This window comes from Hevea brasiliensis, chromosome 7, assembly GCF_030052815.1.
Source record: "Hevea brasiliensis isolate MT/VB/25A 57/8 chromosome 7, ASM3005281v1, whole genome shotgun sequence".
Lineage (NCBI taxonomy): Eukaryota > Viridiplantae > Streptophyta > Magnoliopsida > Malpighiales > Euphorbiaceae > Hevea > Hevea brasiliensis.
Window position 1 is genome coordinate 95,888,456 of NC_079499.1, and position 20,228 is coordinate 95,908,683.

Genomic DNA, 20,228 nt, shown 5'->3' on the forward strand with positions numbered 1-20,228 from the left:
AATACGTACTTAATAGGATCCATCCTGGAGATGAGCCATGTCTTGTGATTCAACATGTAGTGCTTGAGACGATTTGTTGTCCAGGCTAATGCGCAGCAAGTTTTCTCTAGGAAAGAGTACCTTGACTCACAATCATAGAGCTTTTTGCTCAGGTAATAAATAGCCCTTTCCTTACGGCCGGTATTATCATGTTGCCCCAAAACACATCCCATTGAGCTTTGTTGGACCGCCATATACAGAATCAAAGGCCTTCCTGCCACCGGCGGAACCAATACTGGTGGGTTGGACAGATACTGCTTGATTTTCTCAAAAGCCTCTTGACAAACTGAATCCCATTGAGTGGTGTTGTTCTTTCAGAGTAGTCTAAAAATAGGCTCAGCTTTAGCGGTGAGATTGGAAATAAACCTTGATATGTAGTTTAACTTTCCTAAGAAACTACGCACCTCCCTTTCTGTTTTTGGGGATGGCATCTCTTGAATGGCTTGGACTTTATCTGGATCAACTTCTATTCCTTTCTCGCTCACTATGAACCCCAACAATTTCCCAGATCTAGCTCTGAATATGCATTTGGCAGGGTTCAGTTTCAGCTGATATTTCCTGAGTCTCTCGAATACTTTCCTCATCACCTGCACATGGCTCTCTTCTCCCCGGGATTTGATGATCATATCATCCATGTACACCTCCACTTCTTTATGCATCATATCGTGGAATAATGTGACCATGGCGCGTTGGTAGGTGGCTCCAGCATTTTTTAACCCGAAAGGCATGACCCGATAGCAAAATACCCCCCATTGAGTGATAAAAGCAGTTTTCTCCTTGTCTCCCTCATCCATTGGGATTTGATTGTACCCTGATGGCCCATCGATACACGAACACCTGCCCAATCCCGGTGCATTGTCTACTAACACATCAATGTGAGGGAGAGGGAAATCATCTTTCAAGCTCGCTTTATTAAGATCCCAGTAATCAACGCACACCCTGACTCTCCCGTCCTTCTTTATTACCGGGACAACGTTAGCTATCCATTGGGAATATTTGACTACTTCCAGGAACCCAGCATCATACTGTTTCTTGACCTCATCCCTAACTTTGAGCAGTGTATCAGGATTCATTCTTCTTAATTTCTGCTTTACCGGGATTGTCCCCGGAATTAGAGGAATTTTTTACATCACTATCTGGGGGTCCAAACCAATCATATCGTTATAGCTCCATGAAAATACATCCAGGAATTCTTTGAGCAAACTGATCATATCTCCCAATTCTTCACTCTCCACAACCTTAAGTTCCCTTTTCACTTCTTCCGTGCCTAAGTTTATGGTGCGCGTTTCGTCTCCACAAGGCACTAGGGAAGGTTCATCCCTTTCATCCCTTTCTTCTGTGAGCTCCACCTCAGAATCACTTGAAGTAATGGCAGTTATGGGGATTTCAAAATTAACCAGAGGAATTTTTGAGTCTATTGAATTATTAGGTGTTAATTGATGAATGGTCCTGAATGAACGAAAATAGAATATATTATAAGGATGGAATTCAAATGGAAAGAAAAAGAGAATTGTATATAAAATGCGCTATTAATTCATTAAGATTTATGACATAAGAAAAGGATCCATTTACAATGTTACACTTGCCACCATGGACAAAATGATCAAGTGTAGATAACTAAAGGTACTTTACTCGAAATTAAGTACAAGGATGTCCTCTGCTATCCAGTTGTCCAGTTCTTACCCTTCAGCTATTGGCGAGACCAGAGCCTCATACAAGGAATCCAGGTGGATGACATTGATGGATGATTCATCGAGTGATTCTTCCACATCTGCCGGGTTTTCAATGACCGGTTTAGTGAAGACTTCCGTGATTCTCGGGACTACCTTCATTCTCCCGATTTTCTGATCGAATCTCTGATCCCGAAGTTTGTTCCTCATCCAGAATCGCCCATCCATAAGGGCATCTTCCTCATAACCCAAACCGCAACGGCCTACTTTCTGGATAGCCGGTATAGGTTCGACAATCCCTTGCAATGCAGCGCCTAGGCCTTTGCCCTTTTCATACCCATTCCTTGACATCACTTTGGCTACCATAGCCATAGCCCCTTCATTTCTTGAAACGTTTTCTTCTAGTTCGAGGGCCTGGAAGGAGCTTTCCAACGACTCCTCAGCCGCTTCCACATAAGGAAGTGATTGTGGCTTGGTGACCAATATGGCTTCTTCCCCTCTCACCGTGATGATTTTGCCGTCCATGATGTACTTTATCTTCTGATGCAAAGTTGAAGAAACGGCATTCGCTGAATGAATTCACAGCCTCCCCAGCAACATAGTGTAAGCCGGTTCAATGTTCATCACTTGGAATGTGACATTGAAGGTGCATGCGCCAATTTGGAGTGGCAAGTCAATGTCTCCTAGCACTTCTCTTCTTGTACCGTCAAAGGCTCTTACCACCATAGCACTCTGACGTATATCGGACCGGTCAACTGGCAGCCTAGCCAAGGTGGCATTAGGCAGTGCATTGAGTGCGGATCCATTATCAATAAGGACCTTGGTCACTATACAACCTTTACATTTCACTATCACATGCAGAGCTTTAGTGTGCGTTAAGCCTGCAGGGTCTATCTCTTCTTTAGAAAAGGTGACAAAACTGGATGCCTGGATTTGTCCCACTATCTTCTCAAATTGCCCCGGTGTGATGTCAGGGTTCACAAAGGCCTGATCCAGGATTTTCTGTAAGGCTTGACGGTTCACCTCAGAGCTCAGAATCAGTGATAATAGTGAAATTCGGGCAGGTGTCTTCCTTAACTATTCCACCACATCATACTCACTTTGCTTCATTATTTGAAGCAGCAGCTCCTCTTCCTCTCTTGGTCTGGTAGGTTCTACTTCCTCCATTTTCTCAACCTCCTCTTCTGTACTCTTCTGTGACTCTCCCATTTTTACTTTCCCTTTCTTCTTTTCTTTTTCTTCATGCCTGTAACATCTCCCACTCTGAGTTATAAACTCAACTTCTTGCTCAGGTGGGGAGGATTTTGTGGCAGTGACGGGCTAAGGATTAGTTTGGGGAGTAGTACTGCTGGTAGGTCCGGCATAAGTCATCTTAAAATGCTCATGAGGAGTGAAGCACGGTTTTGGAGGTGCTGAAGGTGAAGCAAGATTAGGAGCCAATGTACTACTTGACGCTCCTTGAGTGAAAACTTGGAAGTTATAATTCCAAGGTATGGCATGGGTGTTTGTGACAAGGAGCTGAGGCGTGGTTCATATGATTGTCACTGGAGGTGAGGATAGTGGGGGTGAGAAAGTAATTCTGTGATTACGGCTGGAGGTGTTTTGGCTGAGTCGGGCTGTATTTACTCCGCCCTCCATCTTTAGCTTTGCCTGGCATCTCAGAACTTTGAGGGACAATAAGTTCTGGACCTCTTGCTTAAATTCTCCACAATTTTGCAGCTCATGGCCAGCTGCTCCTCCATGATAAGGGCATCCCGTTTCAACCCCATGTTCTGAGGCTTGAGGGTGGAGGTAACATTCCCTTACTGCTATTCTAAGAATTTCCTCAAAGTGAGGAATCAGCTTGTCTACCTCTGGTGCCGACCTTTCTCCGTCTGACTCTATCATGTTTACACCATTGCCCGTATTATGATTGGGCAACGGGTTTGAGGTAACATTGGGGAGGGAGCCATTTCCCTCAATCTTCAACCGCCCATTCCTGATTAAAGCGTGCACTCTCCCTCTGAGTGCCCCGCAGTTATCGGTTGAATGCCCTTGTGCCCTTCCATGATATTCACACCGGGCAGTGGCATCATACCACATGGGGTATGACAGCTGAATTGGGTCAAGGGGAACCAGTACTATCTGGTTTATACCGACAAGGTATCGGTATATTTCGCTGAGTGGCAGGGGAAGAGGTGGATCAGGATTTCTTGGTGGTCTCGGATTGGTGGTCTAGGTTGAGCAGGTGGTGGAGGTGGTCTGGGTTGGTAATTTGTAGGTGGTGGATACTGGGGGCGTGGGTGAGGATAATTTGGGAAAGGGGGAGGAATGGTTGCAACTGTTTGGCCATGAGGGGAAAGATATGGCCGGTAGTTATTTTGAGGAAGCGGAGAGTAATTGTTTTACCGGGTGATGGAATGTACATCACCCTCCTTTTTCTTGCCAAAACTGGCAGTCTTCTTCCAGGGTTCTCAGCCAACTCCTGCAGTCGTCCCATCTTTAAATTAGCTTCTATCCTCTCACCAGCTTGGATAATATCCGAGAAGCTGTTGGAGGTATTTCCAATCATCAAATTGAAGTAAGGAGCCTTTAATGTCTCGATGAACAGTGAGCATAGTTCATTGTTGGTCACCGGAGGATATACTTCTGCAGCCTTTTCTCTCCATCTCTGGGCATATTCCTTGAAGCTTTCCCTGTCTCTCTGCACCAGGTTTTGGAGGTCTCTCCTCGTGGGGGCTACATCGCAGTTAAATTTATACTACTTCAGGAAAGCATCAGCCAAATCCTTCCAGGAGGGCAGTTTGCTCCTGTCCAACTGTATGCACCATTTCAGGGCTACCCCGGAGAGACTCTCGTGAAAGAAATGGACGAGAAGTCTGTCATCTTCTGTCAAGGCAGACATTTTGGCAATGTAGGTTGCCAGGTGAATGCGGGGGTCTAAGTTCCCGGTGTACTTGTTGAAGTCCAGGATTTTAAACTTGGGTGGCACCACCACGTCTGGCACCAATCTTAGTGATGCGACATCAACTGAACCATACATGTTCAGCCCCTCTATTGCTCTCAATCTCTCCTCTAGAGCAGACAGCTTCTCATTTTCCCTGGTCTTATTTTCTCCTCCTACTGCATGAAATGCTTCCCTAGTTGGGAGATGAGGGGCAGAGTGAACTGGACGAATTAGTATTGAAGGGTATGGGTCGGCATTTGAGATGGCTGGGTAATGGGAGAAAGGTAGGTCATTATTTATGGTAGCCGGGTTGATAGTGATTGTCGGATCCGGGATAGGTGACTGAAAGGTGAAAGAGGTTGAAGCTTGATGCGGATCAATTATTGTAGGTGGTGGGGGAGGTAGTGGTAAGTTAGGTTCTGAAGCAGGTTTATTCTGGGACATCTCCCTCATTAGTCTCATAAGTTCTAAGACCTGATCTTTCAGCTCGGACACTTGCCCTTGTAGGTTCTGTACTTATTTCTGGTCTTCCATTATCTTCTTTGTTCGGGATCTCGTTAAGTACACTCGTTTGGGTTGAGCCGTGTGCCTGGTCAGACTTGCTTTGTTTGAAGCAATGTTGATTTTCTGTAGGGAAGTAAAAACAGCTTTTAATGAATTTTGAATTTCGTAAAAAAAACTAAAGGTCCTGGTTCGGACAAAGGATACAGTGGCATTTGGGAGCCAAAATGAAATCTGCAGAAGGATAATTGCATCAATTTTATCATGGCATCGTTCGATAGTCTGACTGTGAATGACTGGATTGAATGCGCATCTATGATACCTGTCTATATGGCACATCCAATTTTTCGCATAACCCTAGCGAGGGGGTTCCTACGGGAGTCATACTATTCATTCATAATTTTGCTAAACAATGGCCCAAAAATCATTCTATTAACTGAATAATTCATGCACAGCACTCTTTACATCGGCCTAGGCTCAGGGAGGTTCTTTATAATGAGATTATATTTTCTGAGATACTCATATAACCTTTTTTCCTGTCTGGCAGGGTTGAACACTTTCAGAGCATATTCGGATTCAGGTAGGAGTTCTTGTTTTCCCTGTGCTATCATTCTCTCCAACTGGTCAACATTTTCTTTCAGCTCCTGATAGAGAGCAGCTTGTCTCTCTTTTTCCTTCCTTTCTTTAGCACATTCTTTCATAATATCGTTAATAAGCAGTGCTTGTTCCTTTAGTTCAAGCTTCTTCTTTTTGCTTTCTTATTTATATTCTTCCATGAGTATTTCCTGATATTTCATTTTCTCCTGAAGTTTGCTATTCTGTACTTCTGCTTCTTTTATTACAGCTTGGAGAGAGCTTTTTTCCTTTTCCCACTGTATCTCTTGCTCTTCGAACCCCATCTTTTCGGTTCTTGCCTCTTCCCTGAGTCTCCTTACTTTTCTTTTGAGGATTTGCTGTTGGTCCTCCAATTGTTTTACTTGTTCTTACAGTCGTGAGTTTTCAGTGTTTGCCTTTTGTAGGGAGTCAGCTAAACGATCACCATCTTCTTCTGAAAGGGCGTTTCGGCGAGGGTTGCTGTCTTCGGGTTTTGTTGAATCTGCAGTCAAGTGTTCTTGATCTCTGTCAGCCCTCCATTTAAGATAATCGTCCGTGGCAGTCGGGCCTTTAGGCGACCTCTCTATCAGAGTGATGTTTTCCCAAGATCTACGAGCTATTTTCAACCCTTCCTCTTCCTTGAGCTCATGGTAGAAATATCCTTGATGGTATTCTTCAATGTTGACTCTGAACTGTGTCTAGCTGAATTGTCTCATCACTAATGCCGGAGTGTAACTTGTGTATCCAGTCACTCCGATTAGGGATACTGATTGATTATCTCCTGTGCTGATCAAAATGGGTTGACCCGACGTCCACAATTTCCTCCAACAGTAGTCAGGGCTGTTAAAGCTCAAGATCCGTTCTTGCCACTGCAACTCATCCTTTGGGTTGATTACTAGTCTAGTCATTTTCTCAATGAGAGGCTGGTCAAGGTACCAAGTCAATCCCTTTGTCTCCACAGGACACATATGACTGATAATCCAGAGATGCAACAATTGAGAACAATACTTAATGGACCCCTTGCCTTGTTGTCTACAGTAAGTAAGGGTTAAGAAAGTCTCGACAAGAATTACCGGTACTGGATTAACCTTTTGTTTCTCCACTGCCCAGAACATTTCCACAACACCGCAGGTTATGATTCCGGAAGGTCCAGGGAACAAGATCAGGCCGTAGACGGCTAAAGCGAGCATCAATGAAGCTTGATCCCACTGTTCATCTTGGATGCATTGATCTAACCCCTTCTTGAGATAAGTCCAATACCATCCATGCGTGTTCCCTTTGACAATTTCCCTCGCCTTTGCTTCTTCTGGTGGAATCCCCAGCATATGTGCGAACCGTTTCCAGGTCTGCCTATGCTCGAGGTGTAGGTAAATCTGATTCTGCGTCGCATAAGGGATTTCTAGCAATGCTTGATATTCTTCCATAGTGGGAGCAGTATCGATGTCGTTGAAAGAAAACACCCCAAACTTAGGATTCCAAACTGGCAACATGGCCTTTAGTGCCGGGACTTGAACTTTAACTCGCATCAAGGTTGCAATCCTCCCATATCTCTTCTCAAATTGTGCTTTGACCTGATCGGGAAATGACTTCCAACCATTAGCCAAACCCTCGAGACTGTTCATTCTGACTTCAATCTTGCTTAGGTCCAATGGAGGTAATGAGCTAGTATCTCTTTGTGGGGGCACTGAGCTATGAGACGATTCGAGCCATGGTTTAGCATTCTGTTCTGACTTAAGAACTTCTTCTGCTGACTGACTCGAGGATGCCGTGTTAAAAATGATGCTTATCCTTTTACAAACCTTATTTTGGTGATGCCTGCAGGAAAAACTTGTTAGCATGATAAATCCAGGTAATCTTGAATTATACTGTTGGCAGAGTGACACCTACACGTTTATCAAAGTAGGAAAGTGTGTAGGTTTTCTTAACAGTATGATTCAAGATTACCCCAAAAAATAAGAACTAATTAAAACACAAGCAGAATAGGGTAGGAGTAAGTATGCCCCTTTTGTCCTAAAATAAGGAAAGTCCTAGTACCGGCTAGGTACTTCCTAATTGGATAGTTCTATCTTATAAGGTAGCTTGCTACGGCTTTCAACTATAGTGACAGTTTAGCTCAAGGTCTAATCTTCTAAAAGCCACAGGTTCCCAAATTGCCCTTACTGTAAACAGTAGAGCCCCATTCTATCCCCCATGATACTATCGGGAAAGTTCCACGGGTATCACAGTGAATAGAACGAGTTTTAATTTGAGCAAAAGCCTTCACGGATACTAACGGGGTAAAACCCACGGGTACGCTACATGACTCCCTCCTACTTTCCTAAAAGGGTAGGAAAGCCCGGGTATAGGGCTGAAGTGTGTAAGGACATCATGTGAGTGTTCAGTGTGTGAAGGGACACCTTTACCTCTTCCCAGTATAGGGGAATTTTCTCTTTTTTTCTTTTAAATGAAGAGCGCTGTAGGAAGTAAAACAAGCAAGACAAGCAAAACAGTTAGCAGGGATAACAATAATTAACGTATAAAATTTTGCGGAGTGAGCCCACCTAACTGTGATTTGATCACAAAATTAAATCTACTTTTGGACCTCTAGACCGGGGTTAAGTCAAAAGTCCCCAGTGGAGTCGCCAAGCTATCGCAAGGGGTTTTGCGGTCGCCCGGACGAACACTCACCAAAGTGGGAAAGAGTGAGAAGTCGCCACTTTAATTTTGAGGGAAATTAAAGAAAACCATTTGCGAAAATAAATTAAAATGAAACCACTTCAAAAACAGATATTCTAGGTTCGGGGTCCGTAAACAGGTGAGGAAGGTGTTAGGCACCCCACCTCATCCCTCAATGAGGGTAAGCAGATTTAACTCCACGTTCTTTATAAATTAGAATTGATAGTTATGAGGATTTGAATGGAAATGTTAATCCTTTTGACAAAAGGAATATTTGATTTTTCACTAATTCGGATTACCCAGATACATAAGTAAATGAGACAACCTTAGTGAGTTGCTGTTGCGTATTAGTTTTATTTTTGGGGGGGATCATTTTACGTATTTGTTAAAATTTAATTTGGGAATCGGATAAGAACTCTCCTCCGATTTCCTTTAAATATTTATGAAAATTTTGATTGAGAATCGGATAAGAACTCTCCTCCGATCTCTTTAAAATATTTATTAAAATTTTTAGGCTTGAAAATCGGATAAGAACTCTCCTCCGATCTCTTTTAAATATTTACTAAAATTTTTAGGTGAGAATCGGATAAGAACTCTCCTCCGATCTCTTTTAAATATTTATTAAAATTTTTAGGTGAGAATCGGATAAGAACCCTCCTCCGATCTCTTTTAAATATTTATTAAAATTTTTAGGTGAGAATCGGATAAGAGCTCTCCTCCGATCTCTTTTATTTTTAATGGGAGTCGGATAAGGACTTTTTCGACCTCTCAAAGTTTGATTACAGTTGCACTTCGTAAGAGCCTAAGACTAAGGGTTCTGGCATTCAAAGATGCTGGGGATCGGAATAAGGTTTCTTTTAACTCATTGGTACCTTGTGACCAGACAGGGGATACCAAACTGAATTTTCCGACTTTCCTATGTGGTCGCCTTACCAGTACCTTTTGATACCTGATCTATTCCATTTATTTATCTAAGGTTCGGTTTTACTCTGCCTTGTGACGTCTTACCCGATTGTCTTTTGTGTTATTCTAGTGATTCGGCCTTACTATTTTCTTGACTTATTATTCAGACCTTTCATTATTTTAAAGAGACCCTTAAGATACAGTTACCTACATTTTATCCAACCACTTATACGCTACTCGGGACTAGAAGACTTACATTCAGAAATAACAAAGATTAACAAAAAGAATGGACTAGTCAATAAGGAAGTAAACTCGAGAATAACCTTCTTCGTGTTCTTTAGCGCAATATAAACTTGGAGAAAATTACATACATAAAAAGAAAATACGTAAAACAAGAACGAGCACTTAATAAAACTGCAATATGAGCACTCACCTGTAGGGAGTCGAATCTATTGAACTAACTACAGAATCACAAAACGTAATAGGACTGCGGGCTGATAGCCTGAGGGCTAAGGTTCGCCTTGAAATGAAGGATGCTTCACTAAAATGCAATCGGGTCAAAATAATAACCGAGTTTAAATGAAGTTGAGCTTGGACAATGGGAGTGGAAATAAAAATAACAAAGAACTGAAAGTGAGAGCGTCACAGGATAATGAATGAACTGAAAATAAAGAGTTTTAGTATTCAAAAATCCCTTTGCAAGAAAACACTTCAGAAAACTGGTTTCAAAAGTTTTTCTTATGAAAGCTTCAAAAATAGCAGAGTAACGAACTGAATTAAGTTTCAGAGTTCTTCCGCTATAGTCACCACCTTTTTCTTTTTTTTCGTCCCCCTCTGAACAGTTTTCATGCAGGTATTTATAGGAACCGGGTGCTCCCCATGAAGGGTCAGGATTTGTTTTGAGGGAGATGGAGGGTTAAGATTTTAAAGGACATGATCTGAGGCTCGGAAATTAAAGAGAATCAGAATGGACAGCTGAGATCCCTTCCGAAATATTTGTCCTTTCTCTCTTCTAATCTGACGGCCCAAAATTTCTTGTCAAGAGCTATCCGAGGGCTAGGAGTGAAAAGCACTGATCTTGTCGTCTTCTTCTTTGATCCAAGGGCTCCGAGCTCATCCTTACAAGTAAGATCAACGGTGGAGATTAGGATGTATAGCGCTGTCATGACATACTCTGGCGCATGTCAGTAATGCGGGCGATTCTGGGGCGTGCGGTGGAGATTTTGTCTGCGACGCTTTAACTACCTCAGCCCTGATTATGACGATAGTCAGCAGAAGTTGTCTTATTCTCTTTGTCTTCCGACCACCCCTCCCTTCTGATCTTTTCAACATGATCCTTTTTCGATCTCTCATATCGGACTCCTCTCTTCCGATCTCTCCTGCTCCAGTCTTTTCCTCTTTCTGGTTCGGTTCAGTCAAAGCATTTATTCCTTCGATTCTCGAGGCATCCGCTTCGTTTTCTGCTTGCAATAAATGCTTAAATTTTCCCTATATATACCTTCAACCGGGAAGCCCTTTCTCATTTGACTTTCTCCTCCTTCCTTCTCACTTTTCTTGTTCTAGCTGCACCGATAACAATCCCGGCCATGGTGGCCACTTTTGATCTTTTCTCGATGGTCCTCTTTGTCCCTCGTTTGAAAGTTTACGATCCCGATGATTGAAGAATCATGATGACCCTATCTGATGACAGTGAGAGAACCGGATTAATTAACCGATCTGGATCGAGGACCTCGATCGTGTCGATCTCGAGTCGTTTGACCAATATAATCGGCGAACCGATTTCGGGCGAGAAGACTGCTAATATTCCCTTTAACATCGGTGGCTTCCCCTTGAAGTTCATTTGGCTCCTCACCACATTGGGCATCCCGACTACAGCTCGGTTCTGGTCGATGACAGCGGGGATGACTCTCCATCCTCATGAGAGTCATAATCACCCCATCTAAGCTGTACATCTATCCGTTGTCAATGGCCGGTCTCTCGATCAAACGCATCTTTTGGTTCAGCCACGAGACTAGGCTTTGACATAGGTCTTTATTAGAGATCCCCCCTACGATGTAATCAGACCTTCAATGTAATCTGATCTCTAGAGATTGCCCAAATGATGTAATTCAACTTTTATGTAATCCGATCTCTAGAGATCGCCCAAATGATGTAATCCGACCTTTTCGGAAATAAAATTTTATTTTGACAACTGTCATTTTATTATTATTGCATTGATTATTTTTCGATCTTTGATGTGTTTATCCGATCTGGTTCCTAACTGAACAACCCTTAAATGATCCGCACTTCCAAACATTCGCCTTAATTAGCCGATCTCTTTTATGGAATTTCTGGAATATTCGTGAGACGTGTCAAAAAAGTTGGCGAGTCCTGCTAACCGATACACCGCCTGGAACACTGTGAGCATTAAATGCTCAGACGGGTATAAATAACGGATGGGTCAGCCAGTTGCTCTCTTATGTCATTTTCAGCATCCCACGAGCAAATTCAAAATTCTCTCGATTTCTCAAGTTCTTCTGACACCGATCAAGCTCCGGTAAAGGTTTTGATCCTTCTTTTAGTTTAAATTCTTTGTTTCCTTTGAAAATGAGCGGCACCGAGGGTCAGAGAGCTGCAAGCCCCCCTTCTGTTCAGATCTCGTGGTCGTCTGATGAAGTGGAGGTAGTCGGACCAAGCGGGCGACCTGAACCTCCTAGGGTCTCCGTTCCAGCTCGGGGGCAAGCAGCACCATCAAGGCATGTATCTTCTTCAGGGAGAGAAAATCTTCCCATGGACGAGCTGCCATCAATCCTGTAAGAAATCGACCTACAGTCGTTCAGCCAGGAGTACAATATCTGGCCTGATTCATACGAGCTGATTAAGTGTCACGGCGATCTTCGTGCCAATCACTTCTTCGAGGAGAACGATATGATCATGGTCTAGGAAGAACAATTAAAGGCTGGGCTGCGGTTCCCTCTCGATGACTTCTTTAAGGAAGTCTTTAAATTTCACCAAGTGTGCATCGCCCAAGTTCACCCGAACTCGTAGCGAATCCTAGTAGCCTTCAGAGGCCTCTGCTGAGCTAAGGGACTCCGTCCTACAGCAAAGGTATTTGTCCAACTACATAGATTAACTCGTCGAAAGGACAACGAGTATTAGTTCTTCCAGGCAAAGCCACATTGCGGGCTTTTTATCGATCTGCCCTCCTCCCTGAAGAATTGGAAGAATCGCTTCTTCATTCTGAGGAGCAAAATTCCGAGCTACTTTGAGGGCTTCCCTCGCAGCTGGCTGCTCCAGGGCCCCTTACTTCCGAAACGCCTCACCCTAAATAGGGAAGAGGGCCTGATGGTGATGGAGTTGAAAGATCAGGTGACCAGAAAGAAGTTCTCTTGTTTGGATGCAGTGACTGCCGAACTGCATCACTGGACAATGGAGTTGATCACTAGCGAAGATCGCGGACTTCAGCTCTCTGACCTTGGCATCTGTATTTCCTATATCTCAGATCTTTGGACCTTAGCGATCTCACTGACCTCTTCTTTGTGCAAGTATGGCAAGCGGCGACGCTTCTAAGGAGAGCCGAAAGCGGAAGAGGGAGGTCTCCCGGAAGGTGCGGGAGATAAAGCGTTCCGAGCTGCTTCAAACACCCGGTCATGAACCTGGGGAAATACAAGGAGGCTCATCTCAACCCTCGGGACCGCCGGTCATTGAAGTGGTCCGATCTCCTCCTCTCCAAGAAGAGCCGCCTCCACCTCCTCCAGTTGCTTCGAGTGCAGAAGGGGGTCCTTCCCAACCTCCTGTAAGGACCCTTTCCCGTTGTGCTCAAATCTTGATCCATTCATGGAGAAGAACCGCACGGTTCGAGAGAACCCGGGTTTTGCTAAGGTCTTGGGGTCCTCCATCTGCCTTCGGGAGGATCGGGATAGGCTGTCTCCAGACAATCTCGATGACATCCTGACCTGATCTATGAGCCTGAACGTGGAGTGCTTGGTGAACCAGCACATCATCCGGGAGAAGGCTCACCGCCTGGGTAAGGAGGTCGAGAAGATGGGTCATGAAGTGGCTTCCCTCCGATCCCAACTCTCATCCGCTCAGAACTACATATTTGAAATTGAAGGGAGGATGAAGTTCTACGAGGATAAGTTGGCCGAGCAAGCTCATGTTATGGCCGAGCGAGATCATGTTCTTGAAGAAGTTCGAGCGCTCCGAGCCGGTGAAGTTGCTCACCTCACTAAGGAGCTCAGAGCAAAAGAAGAAGAGGCGGTGTCAAGGGAAGCCGGCGCTTATGTGAATGCTCACAGGGATCTCTTGGCCGAGCTCAAGAAGCGTTACCCCGAGGAGGACTTCTCCTGGATGGTCGACCTGGCTCCCCAAGACGAAGAGGACAGCGAGGAGGAGGCCGAGGGTGAGAGAGGGAGTGAACAAAATGTAGATCAGGCTGGGGGTGATCCTCCAGCCAAATGACTTGTACAAATTTTAATATGAAATGAAATTCCCTTTTGTTTAATGAATGATTGTGATCGGAAAATCTCTAAATTGCATACCTGAGTATATTAGAACAACATCTAAAAGTGATTATTAATCTAAGTGTAAGAGGTTGAAAAACACAATAAGCATGAGATCGGCTGGGAACCAACGCTAAACGGGACTTGATTAAAATTGAAAATTTGACTTGAACACTTAAGATCGGGATCACCATCGAACCGGATCAAAACCTTAACTTTATTATTCCCAAACTTTTAAATGAGAGATCGGCAATAAGACCGGTGTCATGAAGGCCTAATGTAGGTTCAATCTCATTTGACATGAAAGATCGGAAATATAATTGACTGATCAGGGGACTTGACAATTAACTTGAGAGATCGGTGAGGCTTTAAATGATATGGGAACTTAGTATTGATTAGATCCCTTTTGAGGAGAGATTGAAAATGTGGTTAGTTGGCAAAGGGAGACTGTGTTGGGGATCGACTTTAAAGTTTATAGATTTCAAGGATCGGCCAAAATATGGTGTCGACAACGCTGAGTCCTGAAAGAGGGGGAGAAAGGTCCCTTAGGCAAATCCCACATCGATAAAGCACGGAGATGGTCTTGGATTCAAAAAGTAATGATATATAAGATGGTGGAACTAATCACTAGAGGCGCCTTTTGGTGGAATGGCCTAGAGAGTTGGAAGAACTCCAGGGTTAAGCGTGCTCGCTTGACAGAAATCCTAGGATGGGTGACCTCCTGGGAAGTTCTCCATTCCACCTATGAGACAAAACCGTGAGGCTTATGGCCAAATCGGACAATTCCTCTAGTGGTTGGAGCCCGATCATTACAACTCCCAACAAGCTGTTGATATAGAGTAGGATCATCAAGAGGAGTGCCATCAAGAGGTGTAAGTTTGCAATTGAGCTCTAATGGGATTGATACTGTTTTGCTATCAGTGATGCCTACTCGAGAAATTAAGTCGGATACATACTTGGTTTGAGATAGATAATAGCCATCAGAATTTTGAGAAACTTCAAGACCCAAAAAATAGCTGAGAGAACCCAGGTCTTTCATTTCAAAATGCTGATTGAGATAATATTGTAACTCTGAAATACCAGATGAATCATCTCCTGTTATTATCATATCATCAACATAAAGCAACAGAAGAACAATACCACTGTCAGTTCGGCGAGTGAATAATGCAGAATCATGTGGACTAGAGAGAAAACCAAGTTAAGCAATAGTGGAACTAAATTTGGCAAACTAGGCCCTGGGAGCTTGTTTTAATCCATATAAGGCTCGCCGAAGTTTGCAAACCTTATGAGGAGAATGATAACCAGGAGGAGGATGTATATAAACCTCTTCTGTTAAATCACCATGAAGAAAAGCATTTTTGACGTCCATCTGGAAAAGTTTCCATTTACGAACTGCAGCAATAGCTAAGAGATTGCGAATAGATGTTAATCGGGCCACTGGAGCAAAAGTTTCTTTATAGTCTATACCATACTCTTGAGTGTACCCTTTGGCTACTAAGCGAGCTTTGTAGCGTTCAATAGTTCCATCAGAACAGGTCTTGATTTTGTAAATCCATTTGCAACCAATAGGGGTCTTGTTTGGTGAAAGATCAACTAAAACCCAAGTATGAGTTTTCTCTAAAGCCTAAAGTTCGTCAGTCATAGCTTGCTGCCAAAGAGGGTTAGTACTTGCCTCACGATAAGAACGAGGCTCATGAAGGGTTGCAATAGTAGAGTAACAGTGAAAATCAGAAAGATAATGAGGAGTTTCTCTTACACGGGTAGAACGACGAAGAGTAGTGCTAGGAGGAGATGCAGGCATATGTACTGGATCAACAACTGGTGCAGATTCAATAGGGGTAGGTGTAGTTGGGCTAATATTGAGCACATCACAATCACCTGGATCAGGACTTGGAAACAGCTATTTGGAGGAGTCAGTGAAAAATAGAGAGTCAGTATTGACAGAGTGATGAAATTTGAAAAGAGAAGAGAACATAGTATTGTCCCAAAAGGTAACATGATGAGAGATGCATAACTTATTAGAAACAGGATCCCAACAATGATACCCTTTGTGTTCAATGCCATAACCAAGAAAATAACATAGACGAGCACAGGGTTCTAATTTGGTATGTTCATAAGGTTGTAAAAGAACAAAAGAAACACATCCAAAAGGTTTAAGGATGGAATAGTCAAGAGGTTGTCCAAACAACTTTTCAAAAGGAGATAAATTATGAAGAACCAAAGTAGGAATACGGTTAATAATATAAACAGCACGAAGAGCTGCTTCTCCCCAAAATTTTTCTGGACATGAGGCAGAAAGAAGAAGAGTACGTACAGAATCAAGAATATGGCGATTCTTGCATTCGGCTCTCCCATTTTGTTCAGAAGTGTGAGGACAAGAACATTGAACAATGGTGCCTTGTTGACTAAGAAACTGAAGTAAAGAAGAATCCTGATATTCCATGGCATTGTCTGTTCGAAGAATTTTAATGTCACAAGAGAACTGAGTTTTAATCATTTTTGCAAATGTGATGTAAATTTGTGATAACTCAGATCGATGTTTCAAAAAATATATCCAAGTAAACCGAGAATAATCATCAATAAATATCACAAAATAACAAAAACCATTTATTGAAGAAATAGGAGAAGGACCCCAAATGTCAGAATGAATTAAAGCAAAAGGAGTGTTTGAAGTAGTATTATTATGAGAAAAAGATAATGCAGTTTGTTTTGCAAGCTGACAATTTAAACAATTAAATGACTCGAACTTAATAGATCCTAATAATCCACGAGAAATTAAAGGTTGAATTTTACTGGCAGAAGCATGACTAAGACGAAGATGCCATTGGTGAATGGAGGAATTAGGGATTGTAGCTATAGACACAAATCTCTGAGGAAGATGTAAAGATGCAAGCTCAAATAATCAACCCACTCTGCGACCCTCCCCAAGAATCTGTCCCGATTGTGGATCCTGTACCTGGACACCATAGGGAGAAAAAATAATATTTAGTCCTTTTTCACACAACTGACCAACAGAAATAAGATTGAGTGTCAAATTAGGGATATAATAGGTGTCAGGGAGATGAAGATTTGACGTAGACACATGACCAGTATGTGTGATGTTCATTTTAGTACCATTTGCAGTATGGATTGGTAGTAAGGAAGATACAGGTTTTGCAGAAGATAAGAATTTAAGATTAGTGGTAATATGATTACAATATGCAGAGTCAAAAAGACAATAAGAATTATCCGGAGTGTCAGACATGGCAGTAGGAGAATTAGAAGAGATAACCTATTTGAATAGTGCCTCAAGATCACTCATGGTGATGGCAGTAGAACCCTCAGTAGCAGCAACAGCAGTGACAGAGAAAGATCCAGGCTTTGAGACATTCTTGAATTTAGAATGCCCTCCTTTTAGTCTTGGAGGGCGTGTGGGACAATGTTCAAGAATATGACCGTAACCATGACAATATCAGCATTCTATAGTAGGATAATATGCAAAAGTATGACCAATTTGATTACAATTCTTACAGAGTTGATTGCCAGATTTCTGATGTGAGGATCAAGTAGTTGCAAGAGCAGTTTCAAATTGAGGAGTTTTATCCAAACTGAGACGAGTCTCTTCAAAAATAATCTCTTGAATAGTAGTATCCAATGATGGGAGTGGATTTCGATGTAGCAGGGACTCTCGAACGGTCTCATATTCTTATCGAAGAGCCATTAGAACTTGAATGAGATGAAGATGATCTTCACTGATTTTGGCCTCAGATAGTTGATTCCAAATGGTCAAGAAAATCATTTACAGATTGACCTGCTTCTTGTTTCAGATTATGAAGAGTAGTCCACAACTGATAATAGTGAGCAAGTCCAATGGTCTGATATCGATTAGCCAAAAAATCTCAGATTTCTTTTATAGAGTTATAATTACCAAATTGGATGTGGATGGACGAGACAGAGGTATTGCGAAACCAGGTGATGATCTGATATTTTTACTATCTCAATCCTCAAAACGGTCAGCAAATTTTGCATCAGTTTCATCTTTCTCTCTTGTCGGCGTAGTGATATCTACGGTAACAATACGCCAAAGCTTGCGACCTATCAAAAAACTTTTCATTCCTTGAACCTAAAGATTATAGTTGGAACTAGTCAGAACTGTTGCAATAGGTTTTGAAATATCATATTTCTCCATTGATAACAAGATGATGAGAAAAAAAAAATGGTATAATAACATGAATGAAATAATGAACCAGAACAGGTTGTAGAGAGAGAAGAGAGACCTCAGAAACTAGAAATAAAAGCTTTACGGCTCTGATACCGTGTAAGAAGAAAGAATACAAGTAATGAAGAAAAGGATTGTATATTTGTCTATATCTTATTTACAGAGATATTACATGTATTTATACATGAGAATATGAGCTAATTTAGACAAGAATAATAATTGCTGTAATTATGCTACACAAATTTCCTATAATCATGCTAATTGCTATAATTATGCTAACACTTTAAACTTGCAAAACAACACAACCCTAACCCTTTATATGTCCATCATAACCTAGATGAGCGAGAGCTACTCCAAAACCAAGTCAAGGAGAACAAAGCCAGCGTTTTCCCCTACTCTACTGGAGAACAAGGCTCGGTTGATCTGAGAAGGGAAACAACAAAGAAACTATAATAATTTAAGAGAAAATTCTCTCACTAAAAAGAAGAGAGAGAATATGCATATACATTAACTTCGCTAAAGCAATAGACAGGGCAGGAATTATTGGAAAGCCATTTTTGGTTTTATTAACAAGCCGTGCGGTGTCCATCTCAAAAGGAATTCCGCCTGCACTGATCACAAGCATCCCTTAATTTATTGGCACACTCAAAGACAAACTAACTACATGAAAATCAGAATACAATAAAAACATGAGACAAACAAAAACATATTAAATGACAATGGATTCATGGGATGAGAACAAATTCATGTAATATTAAAACAGGATTCATCCTCAATTCCACGTTAATTAATCAAGACATTGAATTAAAATTGGAAACATTACGTGGTGTCCAAATTTCGAAAATGACTATCTTGGTGGTCTATGACTCGGCAGTATCTAGTGGCTCTAGCACTGGTTAAAAAGAAAAGAGTACATGGTAATGTGTTTTTAGAGTCGGATTTATTTAATGTGATAATTAAAGAGCTTTAAAATAAATTATGTCTTTTAATATAGAGAAAATGAATCAAACCTAACTCAACTACAAATGTTAGTTTAAGAGGAGAAAATTTACTCAAATTAAAACAACCCCTTATGCCTAGGCATAAATACTTAGAGCGTGAAATTTATGGATAAAAATATTGGCCCAACATTAAAATAGGATAGACTCTGATACCATATGAAAAATGTAATTTCACTTAAAAGTTAGCTTAAAATGAGTAAATTTATCTAAATTTTATATATAGCATAAACAATTTATCTCAAACCAACGTTATAAACATCTAATCTTTTAATTTTAAGGTTTAATATTTGATAATTTGTTTCATTTTCTTTGTTAAAATTTCGATGTATAAAATTTAAAAAAAAATAATAGTAATCATGTGGCAGTCCTTGGTGATGTCCCAAAATATGTCCAAGAGGGGGGTGAATTGGACTTTAAAAAACAATTTTCGGTTCTTGCTCAAAACCTTTGAAAATTGCAGCTAGGTTCAACTAAATTATCTAATGTGAAAAATGAACAATATAGCTCTATTGACAAGTTGACTCAAGGTTAAGCTGTATGCAATCAGTATACTGATATAACAGACTATATAAGCATTCAGTAAATATATCAAGAACCGAATACGCTTTTATCACAAAGAACTAGAGCGAGATACCGGATATCCTATCCGACAAAGACAACAGATAACCAATGAATATATCGGATATCACAGATTTTGCAAGAAACTATTTTTCTCGGATAGCGGCAAGATCAACAAAGATATGATATCAATTTTCATATCAGCAAAAGTATATCATTCATAAAGCTAAATTGCAAAAATGTAAAGAGCAAGGGTTGAGAAAATGAACACTGGAATTTTTATAGTGGTTCGGCTTTAACTAGCCTACATCCACTCTCTCAAATATCACACTTTGAGTCTTCACTCCACTATTCTTCTCTTTTCAAGGCAAGAGACAAAGCCCTTTACAATTCTTCTCAACAAAGCTTTTACAAGTAGCTTTACACTTCTACAAAGTGTTATCCCAAACACTTCTCACAACCAAGCTTCAATAGGTGCTTGAATGACCTCTCACAAATGATAATAATGTGTTGAAAAACTCACTCTCACTCAATTACAACAGCAACTATAAAGAAGAGTTGAGTAAATAAGCCAATGATGAGCAATAAATCACTTTGAGCACTTTGAATGAAAGCTTTAAAGATTTTGAACAGTAGAGGGACTTTCATTAAGTGCAAAATGGCCAAAGGAAGGTGTATTTATAGCTTTGGAACGTTTTTTAC